The 22,543-nt window shown below is 39.4% G+C and overlaps 1 long non-coding RNA gene across 2 annotated transcripts; it reads left to right on the forward strand.

The window, feature by feature from the left end:
- Positions 1–2,100: 2,100 nt before the first annotated feature.
- LOC130460774 (uncharacterized) lies at positions 2,101–6,535 on the forward strand. 2 transcript variants are annotated; one of them, XR_008920894.1, is made up of 3 exons: positions 2,101–2,393; positions 3,008–4,210; positions 6,334–6,535. It is a non-coding gene; the product is annotated as an uncharacterized lncRNA (long non-coding RNA). The 2 variants fall into 2 exon arrangements; XR_008920893.1 differs by having other exon boundaries at positions 3,056–4,210.
- Positions 6,536–22,543: the final 16,008 nt, after the last annotated feature.

Here is a 22,543-nt window from a genome sequence, read left to right on the forward strand (position 1 = left end):
ATACCATTGGCACAAAATTAATAGCCTCAAGGCTTATGATCACATTGGGTCACGACCATCATAGTCTTCTCGAGCCACTCGCTCCTTGAAATACTCCTAAGTACGGAATAAAAGATTTTCCATGAATGCAACATGACAAACCATTAAAATACCCAAATCGGCATACCATAAGGCTACCATTGGGGTAAAGCAATACACACTAAGAGAGAAGCCGCACTAATGATTCTAGTCTTGCAAAAATAAAAATTCGATCTCCCCAATTAACTACCTTGCCAACATTAAGCAAAATGGCGCATGACAAATGAACACCCAAGGGTTAAAATCTGAAGTGTCAACCATCGAAAGTTATGGTCCAATTAACCTAAGTCTGAGGGTCGCTTGGTCAAGTATTATAGGCTTACGCCATGTCATTATTTTGAGTCTAGGCCACCTCCTTGTATTCATACACGGGTTATAATTAGAAAGATTAATGAAAGTTTGAGTCTAATTAAATCCCGAAAACTGAAATCTGAAAAGAAGCAAAAAAAATTATTTTCGATGTAATTCTTTCGTTAAATTTCAATAAAGTAAAAACAAGATTTTGAATCTACGCCATTTGCACATTTTAATAAATGACTAAATATGCTTGCAAAGTAAAACAATTTAAAGGTCCACCCTAGGCCTACTAAAATTAAAGGTCCACCCTAGGCCCACCAAAGGTAAAGGTCCACTATAGGCCTACCAAACGAGGCTCACTCAGTCTCGCCTCGTGACTCAAAGACCACAACCATCTACCTTTTAGCCCAAATTGATTGAAGGATTTATGTTGGGAAGAAATCCCGAGCGAAAAGAAAAAAAAAAGAGAAAGAGAAAAGGGTGAGCGAAAAGAGCGAGCCATGGAATACTTATCCCATACCTCCCAAAGTGCAACATTTACCCAAGTAAACGAAGGAAAAGAACTGAGTCAACCAATCCAAATCATGCCACAAAGCTACATAAAGTTCTACGATGTCTACCCTTTCCAGTCCTTATGTTCTTAGACGCCTTCACTCTGGGGCCCTTGTTCACCTCATTTAACCCATCCATGTTCTCATCGCCATAACCCAAGAAACCATTACCTCGACTCTTGTTCTCGAACTTGATGTCAACCGCAAACCACGCACGGCCATTGACACGTGCGTCATACCCATTATTTCCAAAGCCCAAACCTGCTCTTACGCCACCATTAGCATAATGACCATATAACTTGTGTGGATACATCCTATACCCTTGAAATGTCCCCAGGCTACTCATTGGCCTTGGTTGATGTAAACTCGTGACACTAGCACGAAGCTGCAAATTGTGAGCCCTAGCAGATATAATCCTCATGCTTGACCAACACCTATACAAATTACCCTATCTCATTCAACCCATCTTTCAAGCCGTCTTGAGTCACAAACACAAAAAAAGGAAACAAATGAAAATTGCAAAAAATAATAAAATGTGAATAATAAAAAAGAAACTTTGCAAAGCGCCTCTAAAGTTAGTCTAAAAAGAAAAAGAAGCATTTAGCGCACCAAAAAAGACCCGCCCAGAAATAATTTCCAGTGCCCACGGCTGGGCGCCAAAATCTTTAGCGCCCCTGCCTGGGCGCCGAATCTCTCTGCTTGCTGAAATTTTGTCCAGAAGTGCTCGTCATTTTATCCGCACATACACGGAAAAATAACGAACACTTGGGGGGTATAACACGTATTCAGATATACGTACCACCAAAAAAATACATGTACGTATTCAAATATACGTACCACCAAAAAATATATGTACTTAAAACAAATAAACAAAATTTTGGCCTACGGCAAAGCAGCAGAGGGGCATAATAATAAACTTCACTCAAAAGAGGAAAAATCGTCATGTGCTTCTCTTCAAGTGCGGGCCATTTAATAAATTGGCAGCACTTGAGAGCCAAAAAAAAACATTTTCACAAATGCGGGCACATTTTAGAAAATTGGCAGCACTTGAGTTCAAGTGCGGGCTCATTTCACAAATTAGCCGCACAAAACAAAATAAAGGGATATAATGACATGCTCCTTTCTCAGTCTCTCTCTTCACCTCAAACCCCCCCCCCCCCCCCCCCCCCCCCCCCTCTCTCTTCCCTCTGGTGTTTTTTGTCGGTAACCCGCCACCACCATGGAGTCAAAATTTCTCCAAGGGTGTTCTTCTCTGACGTCAAAACCCTCTCTAACCCTAAATAAAATACCCAGAGACCTCACCCTAATTTATCCCCCATTTATTCAATTTTCCCCAAATTAATTTCAATTCCTGGGTTAATTAAGAATGCAGAGCCAAAGAATGAAGCAACAGTAGCAATCTTTGATGCCGCAAGCTCTAATCAACGGCAGTCTCTTTACCACCCTGGTCTTCTTGCTGCTGCGCCGGTTAATTTTTTGATATATTTTAGTTCTCATATCGCCCAATTTTAAAGTTCCAGTCCCTTGATTTTCGTAGATAGGAATTTGGGGTTGCTTTAGTTTCTCTCATTCCGTACATATATAATTTAGGGTTGTTTCGGAAATTTTTGATTTTGGGTTTGATTTCTATGATTTTATACTATATTTAAAATTCTTTTTTGACGTAATACTTGAAGCATCAAAACTATAGATTTTGTATTAAGTGGTTCATATTTATTTTCTAAATTTCGCCTGTCTGGCTTATTTAAGCTTGTATGTGATTAAGGGAGTCTTTTGTTGTTTCAATTTTTGACATTTAGCTCTGATTTTTTTGTTAATCTTCAATGTTTCTATATTCTATTTTGTTGATCATGAGTAATTTATTTGATTATTTGATCTACTTCGATTGAATTTTAATTTTCAAGTTAATTGGGAGTTTGTTAGTTTTTGTCTTTACTGAATTACTGGGAGCATGTTGCTATTTTCTGTTGAAAAATATGATCTTTCTTTTTCAACTTAGGCTAGTGTTATTTCTCTATATGTTGTTTCATGTGCAGTTTGTTTAGAATTGCAGAAACTTCACTGATTGTTCATTCACGCAGCTGAGAGATTATCTCCTGGTCTCTGAAATCCAACTACATTCCTTGCAGGCCACTGTTAGTGTACAACTGTGCATAACTCTTTGAAAGGCCTTATATTTATTGCTGGGTGAGTCACCGGGAATCTTCTCATCCTTGGAAGTATGCTTTTGCGTAAGTTTATGTAAGATTAATATTTCTATCTTCCTTTATTATTGAACATGTTGATTGCCTCCTCCAATTACAGAAAGAGGAATTAACCAGCTTGCATCATTGTCAAGTTAACCTTCTGTTGTGCCATATCCATTTACGGGTGGACATTCTTGTATCTTGGTTGTTAATTCCTCTTTCTATAATTGTGAATTTGTGATAAATGTTTTTAAAATGCTTAGAAGAATTCTCAAATTTGGGCATTACTTAGAAACAAAAATTTGTAATCTTGGTTGTTCAAAGTTAAATATGGTACTGATCTATATGTTTTTTCAGCAATGCAACTTGGTTGTTTAATATGATTATGTAGTTTATATATGTATCTGAGTACTTTAAGTTTATGTATACTATATGTAACCATGTTTAATCCAGATACTTTACTTTTTGATGTCTCTTAATCAAATAATGACTGCTTATAATTATCGAATCCTATAATGTAGTCAAAGTCTCAAGTTAAATGTCCTTTGGAAAGTTCCGGTCTTGCAGATGACCCAACTACTGAATTGTAATATTACTAGTAGCTTAATCAAGAGTTATTCATAATAGTTGTTTATACCTGTTGTCCACTGATAGTTGCAGTTGAGATTTATTTAAATATCAACTTTGCTACTCGAATAAGAAGTACCAGTATCGAATAGGAAACGTCTACTGTTTAGACTATGTAGTTCCTTGCAGATTTTGAAGACTATAGTCTTTAGTATTAACCTTTTAATCCTCCCCTGCCCCCTTTTCTTCTTCTATGTACATGTAATGACCATGTAAGTGAACGTCTTGCCTTCTATGGTGTCAGTACAAACCTAGTTAGTTATATATGGTGTCCATGCTCCATAGATTATTGCTTGGTTGTACTTTGTATAGATTATTGCTTGATATTCACTAGTAGGAAAAAACATTTGTGGCAATACTTAATATAATGATTCTCTTGCATATATGATTTTGGAACCAATGTTGAGAACGCTCAAGTAGGCGACCCATCTGGCAAAGGCATCAAAGACTCGGCGTTCAAATTCAGCACTGGTGAGTTGTGTTTTCACCGATGATGTTTCTTCAAGTGTTATCTTATCCAAATATTTTGGCAATAGTTAGTCATTGTGTTGGGTTTGGGGGGGGGGGGGGGGGGAGGTTAAAAAAAATGAAAGAATACGCTGAAGATGTTTCTGTTTGTTTTGATAGTCTTGGCTATATTCATTGTGGCTTGTGAACGAAATTTCAACTAGGATTTGAACTAAAAATTCAGAATTTGGTTGAAAACCGTGTTAACCCAACTTATAGATGTAACACGCGACACCTTAACAGTTAACCCACCCCCTAGGGTATGGCCTATAATGATCAACGAGCCTGATATATATATATGTGCCTAACTTAACTAAAGTAGGTACAAATGAGTTTTAGAAACATTAAATAAATCTAATAAACATGTAAAGGGTTTAAAATAACCATTTAGGTTCATTAGTTGAAAGTTTGGACCGAAATAAGTCATTTGAGTCAAAATGTAACCTATACTTATCAAACGAGTTTCATATATGCATAACTTGACTAAAGTAGGTGAGAATGAGTATTTGAAACATATATCTAAGTATATTAAAGATCTAAAGGGTTTTAAATACTTGTATAGGTTCATTGGTTGAAAGTTAGAACCGAAATAAGCTATTTTAGTCAAAATATGGCCTATAATGATCAAACGAGTTTTAAATGTGCATAATTTGACCAAAGTATGTGAGAATGAGTATCTGAAACATAAAATTAAGTATTTTAAACATAGAAAGACTTTAAAATACTCATTGAAGTTCATTAGTTGAAAGTTGGGATCGAAATTAGCCATTTTAGTCAAAACGTGATCGATAATGAACTAACGAAGCTTTAATGTGCATAACTTCACCAAAATGGTGAGATTGAGTCTTTGAAACATAAAAACAAGTGTATTAAACATGGAAAAACTTTAAAATACTCATTTAATTTCATTAGTTGAAAGTTGGGACCGAAATTAGCCATTTTAGTCAAAATGTGACCGATAATGAAGTAACGATGCTTAAATGTGCATAACTTCACCAAATGGGTGAGAATGAGTATTTGAAACATAAAACTAAGTGTATTAAACATGGAATGACTTTAAAATACTCATTTAAGTTCATTAGATGAAAGTTGGGACCGAAAATTAGCCATTTTAGTCAAAACCTGACCGATAATGAACTAACGAAGCTTAAATGTGCATAACTTCACCAAAATTGTGAGAATGACTCTTTAAAATATAAAACTAAGTGTATAAAACATGGAAAGACTTTAAAATACTCATTGAAGTTCATAGTTGAAAGTTGGGATCGAAATTAGCCATTTTAGTCAAAACGTGACCGATAATGAACTAACGATGCTTAAATCTGCATAACTTCACCAAATAGGTGAGAATGAGTATGTAAAACATGAAACTAAGTGTATTAAACATGGAAAGACTTTAAAATACTCATTTAAGTTCATTAGATGAAAGTTGGGACCGAAATTAGCCATTTTAGTCAAAATGTGGCCGATAATGATTAAATGGGTCTTAAATGTGCATAACTTCACCAAAATGGGTGATAATTAGTATTTGAAATATAAAACTAAGTGTATCAAACATGTAAAGACTTTAAAATACTTATTTAAGTTCATTAGTTGAAAGTTGGGACCGAAATTAGCCATTTTAGTCAAAATATGACCGATAATGAACTAACGAGGCTTAAATGTGCATAAATGCACCAAAATGGGTGAGAATGAGTCTTTGAAACATAAAACTAAGTGTATTAAACATGGAAAGAATTTAAAAGACTCATTTAAGTTCATTAGTTGAAAGTTGGGACCGAAATTAGCCATTTTAGTCATAATGTGGCCGATAATGAACTAACGAGACTTAAATGTGCATAACTTCACTAAAATGGGTGAGAATGAGCCTTTGAAACATAAAAATAAGTTTATTAAACATGGAAGGACTTTAAGATATTTATTTAAGTTCATTAGATGAAAGGTGGGACCGAAATTAACCAATTTTATTATTATACGGTTCATTATTTCTTTATTATGAACAAATTAAGTCTTAATTTATTGTACGATTCAATATTTATAATATAACTAAAGTGTATATATATTTTTTGATGGTTGATCTTTTTAAGGTATTCAATAATCCGAGGGAGCGGCTTTTCACCTTTGAGGAGATAGATGAAGTTCGAGAAATGTTGGCAAATTTCATTACCAGTGATTGTCTATGATATTTTCTTGTACTGAATCTTAAATGATGGATGCTAGCTAGTTTTTCATATGATTGTAATGTAATCGACTTTTATATTTTCAATTATATACTATTTAATTTAATTATCTATAGAATTGGATACTTTTTGTATGACGTATGGAGGTTAATCAGTGGCGTGGTCCAATTGTAATATGTAGCAGGGAAATCGGTTATGCAACAAATCTAGATCAAGTGCGGCTCATTTATAGGCCAAGTGCTGCTCATTTTTATGTTTGTGCTGCCCATTTCTATGTCAAGTGCGGGCTCATTTTCAAATTTGGCAGCACCAAATATGTAAAGTGTGGGCTTATTTTCAATATTGGCAACACCAAATATGTCAAGTGCGGGCTCATTTTCAAAATTGGCAGCACCAAATATATCAAGTGCGGGGTCATATTCTAAAATTGGCAGCACAAAATATGTCAAGTGCGGGCTCATTTTCCAAATTGGCAGCACTTGAAATATTAAGTGCTGCCAATATTTTGGCAGCACTTGAGAAATATCAAGTGCGGGCAGGCCATGTGCTGCACATGTAAAACCCGCACTAAACCCCTTAAAATGAGCCCGCACTTGAGGTTTTTTCCTCTAGTGACTTATTCTACCATTTCAAATAATATGTTTCCACCTCAGAACGTACTTGTTTAAAATCGGCATTCTAAGAAACCATTTTCTAGGCTAAGAACTACGCAAGACCTGATTCCAAATTAAAATCTATTTAAGGCGGATACGTAGGCAATCCATGATTCGGTCCAACCAATATTAAAGCCTATAGAAAAACAAGAATAAAAATAAAAGTCCCTTATTGAGATTTAATTACTTGCAATCCAAGTAGAAAGAAAAATTTAAGTCAAAGGAAAAATCCAAGTCATCAAGGTGCCAAAATTAATGAGCACACATCGAAAAATAATAAGGGCACGTACCCTTGCCAGAAGGAGCACTCACACTCCTAGGCACTTAGCCAAGACTCAAAAGATCGCTTTGCCTCAATTGAATTGGGGCTAGCGCAAGCGTCCATGACCCCTAAAGTACTCGACTTGACCCTCCCTAAAGCGAACTAACTCACTTAAAGACCTTCTTTCACCACTAGACATAGTCGTTCGCTTAAAGACCTTCTTTCACCACTAAGACACAGACATAATCGCCAACAAGTAATAAAGGCAGTAAGCTTGCAATAAAGAGGATTATTCTACGACGTCGCCCCATCGTTCCTTCGAACTCAGGGCACCCATTCATGGTAATTCGAATGCTTGCTAATCTCCTTTGAAAAAAAATCAGACATTGTCAATAGGACTTGGCACTTAACCAAGGCTCACCCTACTCAGACATATGACACGGGCATCTAAAATCGAAATCTGAAAGCATCATTAATAAAAAGACATAACAGCAACTGGGGGCTAAAAATTGAAATGAAAGAGCTAGGGAAAGAACTAAATATACCTTGACCTTTTGTACAGACATACACCAAGTAAATCTAAGTCTATTTGAAAACAGTTTATATTCCCGCAATTTTGGAAAAGATGGCCCTAAAAGCCTAACGCATATGCCAAACGGGCACAAGTATATCTTGGCGCCTGCACCCTGGCTTCCAGCAAATCCTTAGACAGCATTCCAAAAATCGTAACAGTATTTTGATTCACTCATGTGATCCTGTACGAACCCTTCTATAAGTCAACTTGCCTAGGACACCTCGGATTGTACACAATAGGACTCGAATTTTAAATAATTTTCAAATGATTTTCAAAGACTTCTTCGAACATAATAAAGTGTCGTTGGTTTAAGCTAAGTATGCGTTTATCTCAATGTTGCAAGTGAGTCAAAAGATTTCTAAATATGATTATGGGTAAAGAAAGGCACCTAGATTTTGGTCAAGGCAAACTTCCACATGTTACTACCTTGACCATGGCAATGTCGCACAATACGACATTTACAAGAGAAGTAGCAAAACTACTTGAACGTACCTCGCACTAAACGAGTCTTGTTCAAACTATTCATGATCCATGTCTCCATGAATGCATGAATGCATAAAAACATATGCCAAGCATTATAGCATCAAGACAATCCCGTAGCTACAATCGGGGGTTGAGAAAAACACTCTAAAAATGCTCGAAATGACAATTTTATCGCAAATTCTCGACGCTAATGCTATACATACATCATAGGGGCACAATCCTAAGCTTTAATCGTGTGAAACGAACCTTAGAATGGCTACAACCCCTCCCAAATTCTAAGCGCTACTTAGAATATATAAAGTCACCCCACTAACAAGGGTAACTGAAAATCGCGAGTCACCAAAACTCCGATCAAAGTACTGCACCTAATGCTCGCCCTATAAGCGCCCGTTACACAGTCTACGTCGTTCCAAAGCAAAAGCGACGGAAAAAATCAAGGATAAGAACTGTCAAAATATACCCAGAGATAATTTTCAACGCCCAGAGCTGGGCGCCGATATCTTTAACGCCCCAGCCTGGGCGCTGATTCTTTCTGCTAGCCAAGTTTTGCCCGGATATAAAAATAAGGAAGAAACACCTATGAATCCTCGCATCGAACGAAGTAATAAACCGTGCAAACCCACGCAGAATGTGCTACACTTGTTCGTGCACCTGAACGAGGCGTAATGAAGTACTCCAATGCAAAAAATAATAATGATACCCCAACACCTGGAGAAATGTTCTAAGACACCTGTTAGGCCACACAAGCCTACGTCGCACCATAAGTTTAACCATCCCACGGTACAAGTCTAAAAAAGAGTAAGGCATATTGCACTAATACATCACGACCAAGAGCATGTGTAAAAGAGGCAAAGACTACTTATCGCCCCAAATTCAAAATGCAAGCCACACGACTTCTACATTAAGGATTAAAGGTAGCAAAATATTACCTACCACGAAAGGGATAGCTCGCACCTACACGAGCGGAACCCCAAGGCATCTTTCTCGAAAGAACCTACAAAATCGTACGCCAAAAGGAAGCATCCCAACATGCATACTAGGGGGCTCCAAGCTACGAAAAAACCATAGCAAAATAAAAAAAAATCTCGAAGCAAATGTTTGAACAATCACGATGTTTGAGCCCACTTCATGAATGGGCCTGACCCCTATCAAGCTTCTAAGCAAACTATTCAAAATCAGTCATTGCTCAAAAAAATATGATTCAAGCAAACTGATTAATGGACCGCACACCACGACCATTCTATGAACACTCGTTTCCACATACATGTCATCATTCACGAACGCGTTCAAAAGGAAAAATATACAACAACAAGAGCGGTCAAAGTCTTACGCCTCAAGGTATGTTCCTCGGGCCATATAGACTCGCCCAACTATCGCAATAACTGTACGCCTTAAGAGCAACAGTTTCTTAAAATAATCGCCCCAAAGCGACAAGCACCGTAGTCCACCAATCGGCTATGGCTTCTCAAGAAAATCATCACGTTCTAAAAACAAAGAAAAAACAAAGAAAAGAGAATACATAGAACTTCCAAGTGAAATAAACGAATGAACAAGATGCCAACTGTGTCATCAAAAGACCAGCCCACACAACATTTTTAACGCCCCACCTGGGCGTGAATTACTTCAACGCCTAGGCCTAGGCGCCGAAAATGAACCCAGGCTCAAAAAAGGCCCTAACTTCTATTGGGCCCTGCCGCATCCATTCGACTCGAAAATTGCCGATGTCCTTACTGAAAGTCGCACCTCACGACTTTGTTAAGAGTAGCACACCACTACAAAGATCGCTCGCACTTACGAGCACAATCCCGAACACGATCAAGGACATTACAGAATGCGTATCCCCAAGGAACCTCTTTTACAAGAAATGACCGTCAAGCACGAATGTTTGGGGGCTCGAAAGAAAATATATATTTCAAAAGAAAGTGTGCAAAGTTAAAACAATATTCCCAGACTACACTGTACGAAGTCCAGTGTTTGGATGTCTCAAATAAAACCGGTTTACGACCTCAAGACAAAGGTCGCCGTTGATACTTATACATAGTCCCCTAATCAAGGACCCAGGTAGTGGCAAGATTGAGCCATAAAGACTAGCTCAAAACCATGAAAGATGATGACCACAAGACAATGGTCCGTCTAAGCACGTTGTCGACCCACATTGAGGTTGCAACTAAATTCGAGCATCCCTCGAGAGAATTCGCTCTTGCAAGAATGAATAAAAGGAAATTCTCAAAAGAAATCACAAAGAACAAAATGAAATAGGGACTTGTCCACCTCAATCAGGCAAGACCGCGGCACGCGAATCCCAAATCAAGAAGACGAATTCAGGTTCGCTCACCTTCAGCGAGCGGGGCGTCCACCCTTAGCGGACAGGGCTCGCCCACCTTCAGCGGGCGGGGTCTGCGTCACTAGCCGCGCAGGTCCTCAGTTTTTGAAAAATTAAGTCTTCAAATTCAAAATAGGCTCGCCATCTTCAGCCGGCGGGGTCTGCGTCACTAACCGCGCAGGTCCTCAGTTTTCAAAAAATGAGATCTTCAAAACACAAACAGGCTCGCCATCTTCAGCCGGCGGGGTCTACGTCACAAACCGCGTAGGTCCTTATTTTCAAAAAGCACAAACAAATTTCAAAATAGATTCGTCCACATCTATCGGATGGGGTGTCCACCCTTAGCGGACAGGTTCGCCATCTTCAGCCGGCGGGGTCTACGTCACAAACCGCGTAGGTCCTTATTTTCAAATTTCAAAAACAGATTCGTCCACTTCTATCGGACGGGGTGTCCACCCTTAGCGGACAGGCTCGCCATCTTTAGCCGGCGGGGTCTGCGTCACTAACCACGCAGGTCCTTAGTCGCTGCAGCGATAACTTTTTTCGGTTTTCCCTTTTTTCCAAAAATTAAAAGGATTGGTTTTCCGTTTTTTCAAAAAAGAACGATGTGCTGGATTTTCCTTCGTTTTACGTCCCTAAAACCCTAAACTAGCCCTGAAAATGAGAATCTTTAAAAACATTTTTACCTCGTGATTGGGCTTGGCCAGGCCCAATTACACTTTATAGCTTTGATTTCGAAAACATCTGTATCCACTCCTAATGACAAAGTGAGGGAGTTCCTACGCCTCTTTAGATACTTCCAATGACGAAGTGAGCGAGTATTCTATACTATCCGTTGACAAATCCCAATGACACGTGAGGGATATGTCGACATTTCAAGTGATGACCCTTAAGTCAAATGTTATCACTCGGGAGCTCATGAGACTCTCGCAAAACAGGTCACATACACCATGGCTTGTGTGACGCACTCCGTCTAATACTTTGACCATCGTCTTACTCCAAGACACAGTCAAAGTGGGGGCTAACTCTAGACACCTACTTTTGTCCCCATTCCCGAAAGGGAAGGTTCGATGATGAAAGCGTAAATCTCCACCGGACAACGCATCTCCTATAAAATAAACGAATCTCAATCTCCTTTTCATTTCACCCGAAACCTGCTATTTATGGAAACCTGCTAAAAATAGTAACTGCCGTAATGGGCAGCTTCTAAAAGTGGCAAATCATAAAGGATAGAAACCTGTCAGAATTAGGTGTTACATTCCAACATAAATCCTAAATGAGATAGAAAACTGCGAGAATCCTATTCCTAATATGATTCGGAAATAAGAATTACGTATTAATTAAAATCCTAACGAGCCTAGAGTTCGTAACGGGCCCAGACGCATCCCGTCGCAAGGTTAATACGCACTAAAAGACTCGATTAAGTCTCAAACTCTACGGATTTCGGGAATCCGAATCTGACTAAGAAAACAGCCCAGACCCTATTTTCAACGCCTGGCTCTGGGCGCCGAAATCTTCGGCGCCCAGGCCTAGGCGCTGAAAATACCTGGGTACGTGTTTTTTCCTAATTCTTTGTGGATTAGAACTCTGCAATTCTATCTTTCCACGAACTCTTCCCTATAAATACATCCCCAAATTCGACGTGAAAGGAACACACACGACACACAATTCATATTCTGAGTATTGACTCCAACCCTTAGCCTAAGCCTCACGCTGCGAAATTGTTCACGCGTTCTGTCGCAATCGATCCATAAATCGAACAGAACGTATCCTGTCCCATAATTGAGATTCGTTAAATAAAAATGAGAAATAGCAAAGTCAAAGTGGTTAGTTTTCTGAGAACCGTGACGCACTTCTCAAGGGTGCGTCGTAATGTGTCCCTTTTCGATGATTTAACTCCTTTCCTCGCCCTTTTTTATGAACTGTTAAACTAACTAAATCTGATTGTTCTATCACGCCTAATAAATATGATATTTTTGGGAAATTGGATTATCATGCTAGGTCCCTTAATACTATTTAAATCAGATAATCACGATCGATCTAGTATTATATGTTGCATATTGCTAAAATTAACTCAGATTAGTTTAATAGTTAACGCATGTCCCTTCAATTATTTATGCTGAGCTAGTTAGTGTTAGGTTATGATACATATGACAATTCATAAATCATGCGGAAAAACCATAAAGCCAGGAAGGCATATTATTTACACGTAATCATTTAGCATAGTTTAGATGCATACTCTTTGTTGCGTGCCTTCCCTAGCTGCGCCCGAACCGAACAAGAACAAGTCTTTAGGACTCCAAGTGTCGTCCCTCCGTAGATAGTCCACAGCACGTCCGGATTCGCCTTAAGCTTGACCAACTAGGATCGCCCTTAAGGTACTTAGAATTTTCGGCACTTATTAGGCAATTGTATGACTGAATTTTTGCTCTCAAAAATCACTTTGAATACTTGAATACTCGATATAAATTGTGAGCATTGATCACCTATTTATAGGGCATGGGTATCGTATATTAGAATCCTACTAGGAAACGATTTAGTGAATCTAAAATTCAATCACTTAATTTATCTAGTAGACTTAGGAAATTAATCTTATACGAATCCTAACCGATCAAGGATTCGTACGCAAGCACAAACACTCACGCAGGCGCAACAACCCACGAGGGGCGCCATGCGCGCGCGCGCGCTGAGCCCAGGCCCAGCAAGTGCTCGAAGCCCACGAGAGGCGCGCGCCTGCTGGCCTTGCTCTCGCGTTTGGGCTTTGCTTGCTTTGGTCGCGCGCGGTCTTCGCTAGGCGTTGGGCCTAGCTTCGTGCTAGGCCTTGCGTCTAGCAAGCTCGTCCGATGTTTATTCGTACGATGCGCTTCCGATTAAATTCCCGGTTCCAGAATTCATTTCCGATACGAACAATATTTAATATTTTCGATTCCGGAATCAATTTCCGTTTCGAACAAATATTTAATATTTCCGTTTCCGGAATTATTTTTCGATTCCGATAATATTTCCGATTCTGACAATATTTCCGTTTCCGGCAATATTTCCGATTCCGGCAATATTTCCATTTCCGATAATATTTTCCGATACGTACCATGTTTCCGTTTCCGGCAACATCTACGACTTGGATAATATTTATATTTCCGATACGATCCATATTTCCGTTTCCGGTAATATCATCGTTTCTGGAGTATTCATTTCTTGCCTGTGACGATCTCAGCTCCCACTGAAACCAAGATCCGTCGATTCCGAATATCCATGGATGGAGTATTTAATGTCATTAAATACTTGATCCGTTTACGTACTATTTGTGTGACCCTACGGGTTCAGCCAAGAGTAAGCTGTGGATTAATATCATTAATTCCACTTGAACTGAAGCGACCTCTAGCTAGGCATTCAGCTCACTTGATCTCACTGAATTATTAACTTGTTAATTAATACTGAACCGCACTTATTAGACTTAACATAGAATGCATACTTGGACCAAGGGCATTATTTCCTTCAGTCTCCCACTTGTCCTTAGGGACAAGTGTGCATTTCCTAATTCCTTTGTCGCTCGATGCTTGCTCTTGAACATAAGGTAAGAGTTGTCATCCTTATTATGTCCAGAGGTGTTCCTCGGTTTCAGAGTTCAACTGATCAAATAAACAGATAATCATAGCCTATGATTCATCCGAGCACGACCATGCATTTCACAGTTTCTAGCTCTCCGAGTGGCCTTGTACAACTTTTAAGCATCTCATCCCGATTTATGGGAGGACAATCCCAATCTTGCGATCTTGAGATTAGACTTCGTTTGATAGGTGATTACCTGAGCATTGCCTTTATAGCCTCCTTTTACGGTGCGACGGTTGGTCAACGTCAAAGCAACCAGTTCTCAAACAAGTAATCTCAAATCACTCAGGTATTGAGGATTTAGTGTCTAATAATTTTAATGAAATTTACTTATGACAGATTTTCATCTCTTACAGTAAAGTTTCATAGGTCTTGTCCGATACTAGTCTTCCCAAAGTAAGTATCTATGCAAATGATTATGACATTACCATGTCCACATAGTTCAAGAAACAGAACTACTAGTCATCTTGCATTCTAATCGTCTAACGTTTTCTATGCGTCCAATTTTATAGAAAACTCCGACTAGGGACCATTTTCAACCTTTGACATTCAAGTTCACTTGATAGACATTTCTTAGTCACAGGACTGGTCCTGACAGTCTATCTTGAATATATCGTCAAATTGAAGGGACTCATCATTTAATAAACCACAAATTAAATGGAAAAATGAATTCTCTGCATTTATTGTGAATGATTAACCAATAATGTTTTACAAAGATTTAAACTCTAAAACTTTAAAACATTAAACAGGGATATCAAAGCCATTCTCTAATATGCTTGATTCCCATAGCTGCAGTGTGCGAGTTGTGCTTCGCCTGCGGCAGAGGTTTAGTCAATGGATCTGATATGTTGTCATCAGTTCCAATCTTGTTTATCTCGACTTCTTTTCTTTCAACGAACTCTCTTAGAAGGTGAAATCTACGAAGTACATGCTTGACTCTCTGGTGGTGTCTAGGCTCCTTTTCCTGTGCAATAGCTCCGTTATTATCACAATACAGGGCTATTGGTCCTTTAATGGAGGGGATTACACCAAGTTCACCTATGAACTTCCTTAGTCATATAGCTTCCTTTGCTGCTTCATGTGCAGCAATGTACTCCGCTTCAGTTGTAGAATCCGCAATGGTGCTTTGCTTAGCACTTTTCCAGCTTACTGCACCTCCGTTGAGGCAGAAGACAAACCCAGACTGTGATCTGAAATCATCTTTGTCGATTTGGAAACTTGCGTCCGTATAGCCTTTAACAATGAATTCATCATCTCCACCATAGACCAGGAAGTCATCTTTGTGCCTTTTCAGGTACTTCAGAATATTCTTGGCAGCAGTCCAATGCGCCTCTCCTGGGTCTGACTGGTATCTGCTCGTAGCACTGAGTGCGTACGCAACATCCGGGCGTGTACATATCATAGCATACATTATTGAACCAATCAATGATGCATATGGAATCCCATTCATTCGTCTACGCTCATCAAGTGTTTTTGGGCACTGAGTCTTGCTTAGAGTTATTCCATGAGACATGGGTAGGTATCCTCGCTTGGAGTCCGCCATCTTGAACCTATCAAGCACCTTATTGATATAAGTGCTTTGACTAAGTCCAATCATCTTTTTAGATCTATCTCTGTAAATCTTGATGCCCAATATGTACTGCGCTTCTCCTAGATCTTTCATCGAAAAACATTTCCCAAGCCAAATCTTGAAAGAGTTCAACATAGGAATGTCATTTCCAATAAGTAATATGTCGTCGACATATAATACTAGGAAAGCAATTTTGCTCCCACTGACCTTCTTGTATACACAAGATTCGTCTGCGTTCTTGATGAAACCAAAGTCACTGACTGCTTCATCAAAACGTATATTCCAGCTCCTGGATGCCTGCTTCAATCCGTAGATTGACTTCTTTAGCTTGCATACCATTTTAGCATTCTTTGGATCCTCAAAACCTTCAGGTTGTGTCATAAACACAGTTTCTGTTAAAACGCCGTTTAAGAAAGCAGTTTTGACATCCATCTGCCATATTTCGTAATCGTAATATGCAGCGATTGCTAACATTATCCGAATAGACTTTAGCATTGTAACTGGTGAAAAGGTTTCATCGTAATCCACACCGTGGACTTGCCTGTAACCTTTTGCAACCAATCTAGCTTTGAAAACTTCAAGTTTCCCATCCTTGTCCTTTTTCAGTTTGAAAACCCATTTGCTTCCAATGGCTTGGTAGCCATCTGGAAAATCGACCAAATCCCATACTTGGTTTTCAGACATGGAGTCTAATTCAGATTGCATGGCTTCTTGCCATTGCTTGGAGCTAGGGCTCGTCATAGCTTGTTTGTAAGTCGCAGGTTCATCACTTTCAAGTAATAGAACGTCATAGCTCTCGTTCGTCAAAATACCTAAGTACCTTTCCGGTTGAGATCTATATCTTTGTGACCTACGCGGGGTAACATTTCTAGATTGACCATGATTCTCACCAGATTCTTCTAAAGATCTCTGAGTTTCATCCTGAATGTCATCTTGAGCATTCTCTAGGGTTTGTTGTTCGACTCGAATTTCTTCGAGGTCTACTTTTCTCCCACTTGTCATTTTGGAAATGTGATCTTTCTCCAAAAAGACACCATCTCGAGCAACAAACACCTTGTTCTCAGATGTATTGTAGAAGTAATACCCCTTTGTTTCCTTTGGATAGCCCACAAGGATACATTTGTCAGATTTTGGATGAAGTTTGTCTGAAATTAATCGTTTGACGTATACTTCACATCCCCAAATCTTAAGAAAAGACACATTTGGAGGCTTTCCAAAGCATAACTCATATGGAGTCCTTTTCGATGATTTAACTGCTTTCCTCGCCCTTTTTATGAGCATTTAAACTAACCTAATCTGATTGTTCTATCACGCCTAACAAATATAATATTTTTGGGAAATCGGATTATCATGCTAGGTCCCTTAATGCTATTTAAATCAGATAATCACGATCGAATTAGTATTATATGTTGCATATTGCTAAAATCAACTCAGATTAGTTTAATAGTTAACGCATGTCCCTTCAATTATTTATGCTGAGCTAGTAAGGATATCCTGCCTCTGGAGTTATCGACGAGCGAAGTACTCCTCTCGGTAGTTACAGTCCCCCGAACCCTCAATCTCTACCTTGCGGGTGTATATTGAGAGATCCCCACACCAGGGATCACAAGGGAACCTACGGCCGTCGTGGTCAAACATAATTGCACTCCCTTTATGTCACGATAACCGGGTTTTGTCAGTTTTTCTCATTGTCATTAAAAACTGAATGGCGACTCTTATATTACTAGTCAATTGGGTGTATACTCACAGGAAATCCAATTACACTTGATTGAACAAAAAGAATCGTCACACCCACGAAGGACGAGGTCACGCATTAGGCTCGCGCTTTTTCGACCCCCTCACAGTGGCGACTCCGCTGGGGATAGTGAAGGAAATACTCGTGCTTGTAGGTAATCAAAATAGCCGAAGGGTGAAACGATCCTACCCCGCGTTTATTTCCCCATCAAGTTGGGACGACCTGAAAATCAGCATATGAATGTGAACGGGCAGAACCGCATAACGAATCTCGGCTCCATCGGGAGTTGGGACTATGGATACCTTTTTTCGCCAATAGGGGGGTGCATACGCCGCGCATGTTGCCCACTCGGTACTTGTGCAGGTAGTACACCTATCCCGAATCCAATCGCTCGCTCATTAGGTCCCTCTCGCCTACATGCCCCCTTGGCTTGCACTTGCGGGTTGGCCTCTTGAGCGAAATTCGTCTGTTGAAGACACTACCTCGACCGGGGCATGTGTTGGATCTACGATAGAAGCGGTACCAAGCCAGGCGCAAATACTACCCATAGAAGCCTATCATAAACTACGTGACATATTTAATTTTCAAATCCATGTTTGTAATGTAGTTATGTGTAGCGAACTATGTGACTATGTTATGATTGTGCGTACGAATAATGCTAGACAAATAATGCTAGAAAACCAACGACCTTAAAAATTGCCCAAACATTCATGAACCAATTGGCCAAAGAGTTATACCAACATACGTGTTCCGCAAGCCCGAACGATCGCCACAAAAATAAGCGACGCTCGGGATGGCCTGTAACGAATTCCACAAACGCTGCACAACGCGTAAAGGACGTTATAAGGCAAGCACGCAAAACTAAAGTCGCAAAAACAAAAGTAGACGAAAACTGAAAACGAGTACCAGTCAGGGACGCATTTTCAGCGCCCCTGGCTGGGCGCCAAAATTTCTCACGCCCACTTATGGGCGCCGAAGTTGCTGCCTGGCCTTTTGGTCAGGCACAGCAGCCTCGGTGCACGCGCATAAAAAATATATACGTAGCAAAAAAAAAAAGACTTTTCGAAAAAATTGCTACGAGGGCGTAAGAAAAGTACTGGATTTCAAAAGCGACTCGTAAAAAATTAATGACTCTTTGCGTCGTTGTTAGGCCTCCTACGACGACAATGCTCGGCACTAAAAACCAAACATGCTAATAATTATGAATGTCACATGGGCGAATTATTCAAAAAATAATGTTCGAATAAAGTCTTCAAGAAAAAAAATAAATGTTCAAATAAATCCGAGTCTAGACTAGGCTATGCCAAAGTACAATCCAAATCCTAAGTCTTAGTTGTCTTATCCATAGAATCGGTCCTAATGCTTGGTGTCGTTCTGCAAGTTAAAAGGTTAAACGATATTGAGTCTCCCTCCCTATTATTTAAATCAATGAGCACCCATATGTAATTGTCATTCCTTGCTAAGAATCTACGGTCTCAATACTCACTCCCACCAATAAAAATAATATATTATAGTATTTGCAAAATGGAAACGGTCACATTCTTGAAATCATTCCCCCATAGTCGCACAACCCCCAAAGTGAACCTAAGGTGTTAATACCATTGGCAAAGAAAAAATTAATGGCCCCGAGGCTTATAATCACATTGGGTCACGACTATCATAGTCCTCTCGAGTCACTCGCTCCTTGAAATACTACTAAGTACGGACTAAAAGATTTTCCATGAATGCAACATGACCAACCATGAAAATACCCAAATCGGCATACCATAAGGCTACCATTGGGGTAAAGCAATACACACTAAGAGAGAAGCCGCACTAATGATTCTAGTCTTGCAAAAATAAAAATTCGATCTCCCCAATTAACTACCTTGCCAACATTAAGCAAAATGGCGCATGACAAATGAACACCCAAGGGTTAAAATCTAAAGTGTCAACCAACGAAAGTTATGGTCCAATTAGCCTAAGTCTGAGAGTCGCTTGGTCAAGTATTATAGGCTTACGCCATGTCATTATTTTGAGTCTAGGCCACCTCCTTGTATTCATACACGGGTTATAATCAGAAAGATTAATGAAAGTTTGAGTCAAAATCACAACTTCCAGTTAAATCCCGGAAACCGGAATCTGAAAAGAAGCAAAAATTATCTTCGATGTAATTCTTTCGTTAAAATTCAATAAGGTAAAATAACATTTTGAATCTACGCTATTTGCACATTTTAAGAAACGACTAAACACGCTTGCAAAGTAAGTCAATTTAAAGGTCCACCCTAGGCCCACTAAAATTAAAGGTCCACTATAGGCCTACTAAATGAGGTTCACTCAGTCTCGCCTCGTGACTCAAAGACCACAACCACCTACCTCTTAGCCCAAATAAAATTTTTGAAGGATTTATGTTGGGGAGAAATCCCAAGCAAAAAGAATACTTAAAAAGAAAGAAAAAAAAGGGAGAGCGAAAAGAGCAAGCCATGAAATACTTAGCCCGTACCTCCCAAAGTGCGAAATTTACCCGAGTAAACGAAGGAAAAGAATTGAGTCAACCAATCCAAATGATAAAATTCTACGATATCTACCCTTTCCAATCCTTATGTTCTTAGACGCCTTCGCTCTGGGGCCCCTGTTCAGCTCATTTAACCCATCCATGTTCTCATTGCCATAACCCAAGAAACCATTACCTCGACTCTTGCAAACCATACACGGCCATTGACACGTGCGTCATACTCATTATTCCCAAAGCCCAAACCTGCTCTTACACCACCATTAGCATAATGACCATATAACTTGTTTGGATACATCCTGTTGATATACCTGTGAGCCGTCCCCATGCTACTCATCGGCCTTAGTTGATGTAAACTCGTGACACTAGCTTGAGACTACAAATTGTGAGTCCTAGCAGATATAATCCTCATGCTTGACCAATACCTATACAAATTATCCTATCAAACCGTCTTGAGTCACAAATAAAAAAAAGGAAGACAAATGAAAAGTGCACAAAAAAAATGTGAATAATAAAAAAGAAACTTTGCAAAAGCGCCTCTAAAGTTAGTCTAAAAAGAAATAAAGAAGCATTTAGCGCACAAAAAAAGATCCGCCCAGAAATAATTTTCAGCGCCCACACCTGGGAGCCGAAAACTTTGACGCCCCAGCCTGGGCGCTAAATCTCCCTGCTTGCTAAATTTTGTCCAGAAGTGCTCGTCATTTTATCCGCACATGCACGGAAAAACAACGAACACTTGGAGGGGTACAACACGTATTCAGACATACGTACCACCAAAAAATACATGTACTTAAAAAAAAATTATATAAAACAAATTTTTGGCTTACGGCAAGGCAGCAGATTAAAATAATAATAAACTTCACTTATTCTACCGTTTCAAATAATATGTTTCCACCTCAGAACATACTTATCGAATTCGGCATTCAATTCTAAGAAACCATTTTCTGGCTAAGAACTACGCAAGACCTGATTCCAAATTAAATCTATTTAAGGCGGATACGTAGGCAATCCATGATTCGGTCCAACCGATTTGCAAAAATATTAAAGCCTATAGAAAAACAAGAATATAAAAATAGAAGTCCCTTATTGAAATTTAATTACTTGCAATCCAAGTCGAAAGAAAAACTTAAGTCAAAAGAAGAATCCAAGTCATAAAGATGCCAAAATTAATGAGCACACATCGAAAAATAATAAGGGCACGTACCCTTGCCAGAAGGAGCACTCACACTCCTAGGCACTTAGCCAAGACTCAAAAGATCGCTTTGCCTCAATTGAATGGGGGCTAGCGCAAGCGTCCATGACCTCTAAAGTACTCGACTTGACCCCCCATAAAGCGAACTAACTCACTTAAAGACTTTCTTTCACCACTAGACATAGTCGTTCGCTTAAAAACCTTCTTTCACCACTAAGACACAGTCATAATCGCCAACAAGTAATAAGGGCAGTAAGCTTGCAATAAAGAGGATTGTTCTACGGCGTCGCCCCATCGTTCCTTCGAGCTCAGGGCACCCGTTCATGGTAACTCAAATGCTCGCGAATCCCCTTTGAAAAAAATCAGACATTGTCAATAGGACTTGGCACTTAACCAAGGCTCACCCCACTCAGACATATGACACGGGCATCTAAAATCGAAATCTGAAAGCATCATTAATGGGAAGACATAACAGCAACTGGGGGCCAAAAATTGAAATGAAAGAGCTAGGGAAAGAACTAAGTATACCTTGACCTTTTATGCAGACATACACCAAGTAAATCTAAGTCGATTTGAAAACGGTTTGTATTCCCGCAAATTCCGGAAAAGACGGCCCTAAAAGCCTAAAGAAAATGCCGAACGGGCGCAAGTATATCTTGACGCCTGCACCCTGGCTTCCAGCAAATCCTTAGACAGCATTCCAAAAATCGTAACAGTATTTTGATTCACTCATGTAATCCTGTACGAACCCTTCTATAAGTCAACCTACTTAGGACACCTCGGATTGTACACAGTAGGATTCGAATTTTAAAATAATTTTCAAAGACTTTTTCGAACATAATAAAGTGTCGTTGGTTTAAGCTAAGTATGTGTTTATCTCAATGTTGCAAGTGAGTCAAAAGATTTCCAAATATGATTATGGGTAAAGAAAGGCACCTAGCTTTTGGACAAGGCACACTTCAACATGTGACTACCTTGACCATGGCAATGTCGCACAATACGACATTTACAAGAGAAGCAGCAAAATCACTACTCGAACGTACCTCGCACTAAACGAGTCTGGTTCAAACTATTCATGATCCATGTCACCATGAATGCATAAAAACGTATGCAAAGCATTATAGCACCAAGCCAATCCCGTAGCTACAATTGGGGGCTTGAGAAAAACACTCTAAAAATGCTCGAAATGACGATTTTATCGAACATTCTCGACGCTAATGCTATA

The sequence above is a fragment of the Spinacia oleracea genome, chromosome 5 (genome assembly GCF_020520425.1).
Source record: "Spinacia oleracea cultivar Varoflay chromosome 5, BTI_SOV_V1, whole genome shotgun sequence".
In the NCBI taxonomy this organism is placed as follows: Eukaryota; Viridiplantae; Streptophyta; class Magnoliopsida; order Caryophyllales; family Amaranthaceae; genus Spinacia; species Spinacia oleracea.